General features: G+C 40.0%; 1 non-coding gene across 1 annotated transcript; it reads left to right on the forward strand.

Moving 5' to 3' along the window:
- Window positions 1–3,706: 3,706 nt before the first annotated feature.
- Window positions 3,707–3,812, forward strand: LOC133249049 (U6 spliceosomal RNA). Its single transcript, XR_009736856.1, has one exon. It is a non-coding gene; the product is annotated as a U6 spliceosomal RNA (small nuclear RNA).
- Window positions 3,813–7,034: the final 3,222 nt, after the last annotated feature.

Below are 7,034 nucleotides of genomic sequence, written 5' to 3' on the forward strand. Positions count from 1 at the left end.
ATTGCAACCATAAAATTAAAAGACGTTTACTCCTTGGAAGGAAAGTTATGACCAACCTAGATAGCATATTGAAAAGCAGAGACATTACTTTGCCAAAAAAGGTCTGTCTAGACAAGGCTATGGTTTTTCCAGTGGTCATGTATGGATGTGAGAGTTGGACTGTGAAGAAAGCTGAGCGCCGAAGAATTGATGCTTTTGAACTGTGGTGTTGGAGAAGACTCTTGAGAGTCCCTTGGACTGCAAGGAGATCCAACCAGTCCATACTAAAGGAGATCGGTCCTGGGTGTTCATTGGAAGAACTGATGCTGAAGCTGAAATTCCAATACTTTGGCTACCTCATGCAAAGAATTGACTTATTGGAAAAGACCCTGATGCTGGGAGTGATTGGGGACAGGAGCAGAAGTGGGCGATGGAGGATGAGATGGCTGGATGGCATTGCCGAGTCTATGGACCTGAGTTTGGGTGAACTCCGGGAGTTGGTAATGAAAAGGCAGGCCTGGTGTGCTGTGGTTCATGGGGTTGCAAAGAGTTGGACATGACTGAGTGACTGAACTGAAATGAACTGAATGTTTATTATTCTTTGTTGAGCAAAATGTGATTAATGAATATATATATATATATATATATATATATAACCAAATAGTACCTGACTTCTAAATTTTACATTTTGGTAGTAGAGATATACAAGTCAGTATAATGTTAGACAGAATTTAGTAAGCACCGAAGGACAAGTTAAAACTATATAACAGGAAGATGGGGTTTTCCTGGTGGCTCAGCTGGTAAAAAAAAAAATCTACCTGCAATGCAGGAGACCTGGGTTTGATCCCTGGGTCAGGAAGATTACCTGGAGAAGGGAATGGCTACTCACTCTAGTATTCTTGCCTGGAAAATTCCATAGACAGAGGCTACTGCATGGCGTCTCAAAGATTAAGTGACTAATACACACACACACACACAACAGGAAGATGTAGAGCCAAGCAAACTCATGAGATCTTGCTGGAGCATAAATGAAATTTTCATTAAAAAAGTAGTACTTAAATAGTGACATGGATAACAGGTAGGATTTCTAAAGCGAACGTTTAAAGAGAAAATTACTAAATGTAACTTGGAAAATGGCAAGTAGCGGTGATTTTGGGGATACATTAATGAAGCACTAAAGAGTTTGGTTTGAGTGAACCATAAGCAATAGGAATCATAAAACAAGAAATATCTTGGGATAAAAATTTGACATTCAACTACAGCAAAAAGCCAAGGAAAAATTCTAGCTGAAAACTAGTATCATGAGAACCGTGCTTAACAGTGGTGAAGGGAGGAGATTGGGCAGAGGAATAGGTGGAAGTGAAATTCAGGTGCAACAAATTCTTTGCCAACTTGGCAGGGAGCTCTGAGGTAGGTATTGCCCTCAGAGTTGTCCCAGGTTGTATTGAAATGGCCAGGCATTTACAACTGGCTCAATCTCCAAGTGCCGTGCAGCTCTGGACAAAGCAGGGAAATGTGGAGGTGAAGGTTCCCCTGCAACTGAGGCAGACCCTGAGGGAGCTGTTGGTGAAAGTCATTCTTCTGGTGATGCTTCCTGTCGCGGGGTGACAGGCCTCTTTCTAGAAGATGTGGGAAATACATCTACCTGTCTATCAGTAAATGGTCTAAATAGTTCAAAAAAAAAAAAAAAAAAGAATAGATTGTCAGACGGATGAAGGGCCAAAAGATTATTACAGGCAGCTTACAAGAGACCTCTTAAATATAAGTACACAGAAAGTTTAAAAAGAATTACAGTCACTATGGAGAATAATATGGTGAGTCCTTAAAAAACTAGGAATGAAGTGACCATATGACCTAGTAATCCCACTATTGGACATATACCCTGAGAAAACCATAATTCTAAAAGACATATGTACCCCAGTGTTCATTGCAGCACTATTAACAATAGCCAGGACAAGGAAGCAAACTTGATGTCCATTGACAGATAAATGGATAAAGAAGATGTGGTGCATATATACAATGGAATAATAAAAGAGACTACTTTGAGTCATTTGTAGTGATGTGGATGAATCTAGAGCTTGTCATACAGAGTGAAGTTAGTTAGAAAGAGAAAAGCAAATATAGTATATTAATGCATATATACGGAATCTAGAAAAATGTGCTGATGGACATATTTGCAGGAAAGTAATGGAGATGCAAAGGAGAAAAGGAAAGATAAACCCATTTGAATGCAGAGTTCCAAAGAATAGCAAGGAGAGATAAGAAAGCCTTCCTCAGTGATCTATGCAAAGAAATAGAGGAAAACTATAGAATGGGAAAGACTAGAGATCTCTTCAAGAAAATTAGAGATTATCAAGGGAACATCTCATGCAAAGATGGGCTCAATAAAGGACAGAAATGGTATGGACCTAACAGGAGCAGAAGATATTAAGAAGAGGTGGCAAGAATACACAGAAGAACTGTACAAAATAGATCTTCACGACCCAGATAATCATGATGGTGTGATCACTCACCTAGAGCCAGACATCCTGGAATGAGACGTCAAGTGGGCCTTAGGAAGCATCACTACGAACAAAGCTAATGGAGGTGATGGGATTCCAGTTTGCACTACTTCAAATCCTGAAAGATGACGCTATGAAGGTGCTGCACTCAATATGCCAGTAAATTTAGAAAACTCAGCAGTGGCCACAGGACTGGAAAATATCAGTTTTCATTCCAATCCCAAAGAAAGGCAATGCCAGAGAATACTCAAACTACCGCACAATTGCACTCATCTCACACGCTGGTAAAGTAATGCTTAAAATTCTTCAAACCAGTTTTTTAAGGAATCTCCACACTGTTCTCCATAGTGGCTGTACTAGTTTGCATTCCCACCAACAGTGTAAGAGGGTTCCCTTTTCTCCACACCCTCTCCAGCATTTATTGCTTGTAGACTTTTGGATCGCAGCCATTCTGCCTTTTGATCCAGCAATCCCACTGCTGGGCATACACACTGAGGAAACCAGAAGGGAAAGAGACACGTGTACCCCAATGTTCATTGCAGCACTGTTTATACTAGCCAGGACATGGAAGCAACCTAGATGTCCATCAGCAGATGAATGGATAAGAAAGCTATGGTACATATACACAATGGAGTATTACTCAGCCATTCAAAAGAATACATTTGAATCAGTTCTAATGAGGTGGATGAAACTGGAGCCTATTATACAGAGTGAAGTAAGCCAGAAAGAAAAACACCAATACAGTATACTAATGCATATATATGGAATTTAGAAAGATGGTAACAATAACCCTGTATGAGAGACAGCAAAAGAGACACTGATGTATAGAACAGTCTTATGGACTCTGTGGGAGAGGGAGAGGGTGGGAAGATTTGGGAGAATGGCATTGAAACATGTATAATATCATGTACAAAACGAGTCACCAGTCCAGGTTCGATGCACGATACTGGATGCTCGGGGCTGGTGCAATGGGACGACCCAGAGGGATGGTATGGGGAGGGAGGAGGGAGGAGGGTTCAGCATGGGGAACACATGTATACCTGTGGCGGATTCATTTCGATATTTGGCAAAACCAATACAGCATTGTAAAGTTTAAAAATAAAATAAAATATTTTAAAAAATAAATAAAAAATAAAACCAGCTTGAACATCTGGAAGCTGTAATTAGCCTCCAATTAAAATAAATAAATTTTTTAAAAATTTAGAAAAAAAAAATTCTCCAAACCAGTGCTCACTTCGGCAGCACATATGCTAAAATTGGAATGATACAGAGAAGATTAGTGTGGCCCTGAGCAAGGATGACACACAAATTCATGAAGCGTTCCATATTTTTAAAACCTCCAATAGCCAAAACAATTTTGAGAAAAAATAGAACTGGAGGAATCAACCTGCCTGACTTGAGGTTCTACTACAAAGCCACAGTCATCAAGACAGTATGATACTGGCACAAAGACAGAAATATAGATCAATGGAACAAAATAGAAAGCCCAGAGATAAATCCATGCACCTATGGACATCTTATCTTTGACAAAGGAGGCAAGAATATACGATGGAGAAAAGACAATCTCTTTAACAAATGGTGCTGAGAAAACTGGTCAACCACTTGTAAAAGAATGAAACTAGAACACTTTCTAACACCATACACAAAAATAAACTCAAAATGGATTAAAGATCTAAACGTAAGACCAGAAACTATAAAACTCCTAGAGGAGAACATAGGCAAAACACTCTCCAACATAAATCACAGAAGGATCCTCTATGACCCACCTCCCAGAATATTGGAAATAAAAGCAAAAATAAACAAATGGGACCCAATTAAACTTAAAAGCTTCTGCACAACAAAGGAAACTATAAGCAAGGTGAAAAGACAGCCTTCAGAATGGGAAAAAATAATAACAAACAAAGCAACTGACAAAGAATTAATTTCAAAAATATACAAGCAACTCTTGCAGCTCAATTCCAGAAAAATAAACGACCCAGTCAAAAAATGGGCCAAAGAACTAAAGAGACATTTCTCCAAAGAAGACATACAGATGGCTAACAAACACATGAAAAGATGCTCAGCATCACTCATTATCAGAGAAATGCAAATCAAAACCTCAGTGAGCTACCATCTCATGCCAGTCAGAATGGCTGCGATCCAAAAGTCTACAAGCAATAAATGCTGGAGAGGGTGTGGAGAAAAGGGAACCGTCTTACACTGTTGTTGGGAATACAAACTAGTACAGCCACTATGAAGAACAGTGTGGAGATTCTTAAAAAACTGGAAATAGAACTGCCATATGACCCAGCAATCCCACTGCTGGGGATACACACTGAGGAAACCAGAATTGAAAGAGACACATGCACCCCAAAGTTCATTGCAGCACTGTTTATAATAGCCAGGACATGGAAGCAACCTAGATGTCCATCAGCAGATGAATGGATAAGAAAGCTGTAGTACGTATACACAATGGAGTATTACTCAGCCATTCAAAAGAATACATTTGAATCAGTTCTAATGAGGTGGATGAAACTGGAGCCTATTATACAGAATGAAGTAAGCCAGAAAGAAAAATACCAATACAGTATACTAACACATATATATGGAATTTAGAAAGATGGTAACAATAACCCTGTATGAGAGACAGCAAAAAAGACACAGACATATAGAACAGTCTTTTGGACTCTGTTGGAGAGGGCGAGGGTGGGATGATTTGGGAGAATGGCATTGAAACTTGTATAATATCATATGTGAAATGAATGGCCAGTCCAGGTTCGATGCATGATACAGGATGCTCGGGGCTGGTGCACTGGGATGACCCAGAGGGATGGTACAGGGAGGGAGGTGGGAGGGGGTTTCAGGATGGGAAACACGTGTACACCCGTGGCAGATTCATGCTGATATATAGCAAAACCAATACAATATTGTAAAGTAATTAGTCTCCAATTAAAATAAATAGATTTATATTTAAAAAAATAAATAAAAAACTTGAAAAAATAAATAAATAAAATAAAATTCTCCAAACCAGGCTTCAGCAATAGGTGAACTGTGAACTTACAGATGTTCAAGCTGGTTTTAGAAAAGGCAGAGGAACCAGAGATCAAATTGCCAACATCCACTGGATCACCGAAAAAGCAAGAGAGTTTCAAAAAAACATCTATTTCTGCTTTATTGACTATGCCAAAGCCTTTGACTGTGTGGATCACAATAAACTGTGGAAAATTCTTCAAGGGATGGGAATATCAGACCACTTGACCTGCCTCTTGAGAAAGCTGTATGCAGGTCAGGGAGCAACAATTAGAACTGGACTTGGAACAACAGACTGGTTCCAAATAGGAAAAGGAGTATGTCAAGTCTGTATATTGTCACCCTGCTTATTTAACTTATTTGCAGAGTACATCATGAGAATCGCTGGGCTGGAAGAAGCACAAGCTGGAATCAGGATTTCTGGGAGAAATACCAATAACCTCAGATATGCAGATGACACCCCCGTTATGGCAGAAAGTGAAGAAGAACTAAAGAACCTCTTGATGAAAGTGAAAGAGGAGAGTGAAAAAGTTGGCTTAAATCTCATTATTCTGAAAACTAAGATCATGGCATCTGGTCCCATCACTTCATGGCATATAGATGGGGAAACAGTGGAAACAGTGTCAGACTTTATTTTTTGGGGCTCCAAAATCACTGAAGACGGTGATTGCAGCCATGAATTAAAAGATGCTTACTCCCTGGAAGGAAAGTTATGACCAACCTAGACAGCATATGAAAAAGCATAGACATTACTTTGCCAACAAAGGTCCATCTAGTAAAGGCTATGGTTTTTCCAGTGGTCATGTATGGATGTGATAGAGCACAGAAGAATTGATCCTTTTGAACTGTGTTGTTGGAGAAGACTCTTGAGAGTCCCTTGGACTGCAAGGAGATCCAACCAGTCCATCCTAAAGGAGATCAGTCCTGGGTGTTCATTGGAAGTACTGATGCTGAAGCTGAAACGCTAATACTTTGGCTACCTCATGCAAAGAATTGACTCACTGGAAAAGACTCTGATGCTGGGAGGGATTGGGGGCAGGAGGAAAAGGGGACGACAGAGGATGAGATGGCTGGATGGCATTACTGACTCGATGGACATGGGTTTGGGTGGACTCTGAGAGCTGGTGATGGCCAGGGAGGCCTGGCATGCTGCGGTTCACAGGGTAGCAAGAATTGGACACGACAGAGCTACTGAATTGAACTGAACTCAATGGAGATGCAGTTGTAGAGAACTGACTTGTGGACACAATGGGAGAAAGGGAAGGTGGGACAGACTGAGAAAGTAGCATTGATGTATATACAATATTATGTGTAAAATAGATAGCTAGTGGGAAGCTGCTGTATAACACAGGGAGGCCAGCTCTGTGATGACCTAGAGAGGTGAGTTGTGGAGGAGGGGAGGGAAACTCAAGAAGGAGGCTATATATATTTCATAAATACACACACACACACACACACACACACACACACACATATATATATATATATATATATACATATATAAAGTTGACTGGTTCACATTGTTTTATGGCAGAAACCAACGCA

The sequence above is a fragment of the Bos javanicus genome, chromosome 5 (genome assembly GCF_032452875.1).
Source record: "Bos javanicus breed banteng chromosome 5, ARS-OSU_banteng_1.0, whole genome shotgun sequence".
Classification (NCBI taxonomy): domain Eukaryota; kingdom Metazoa; phylum Chordata; class Mammalia; order Artiodactyla; family Bovidae; genus Bos; species Bos javanicus.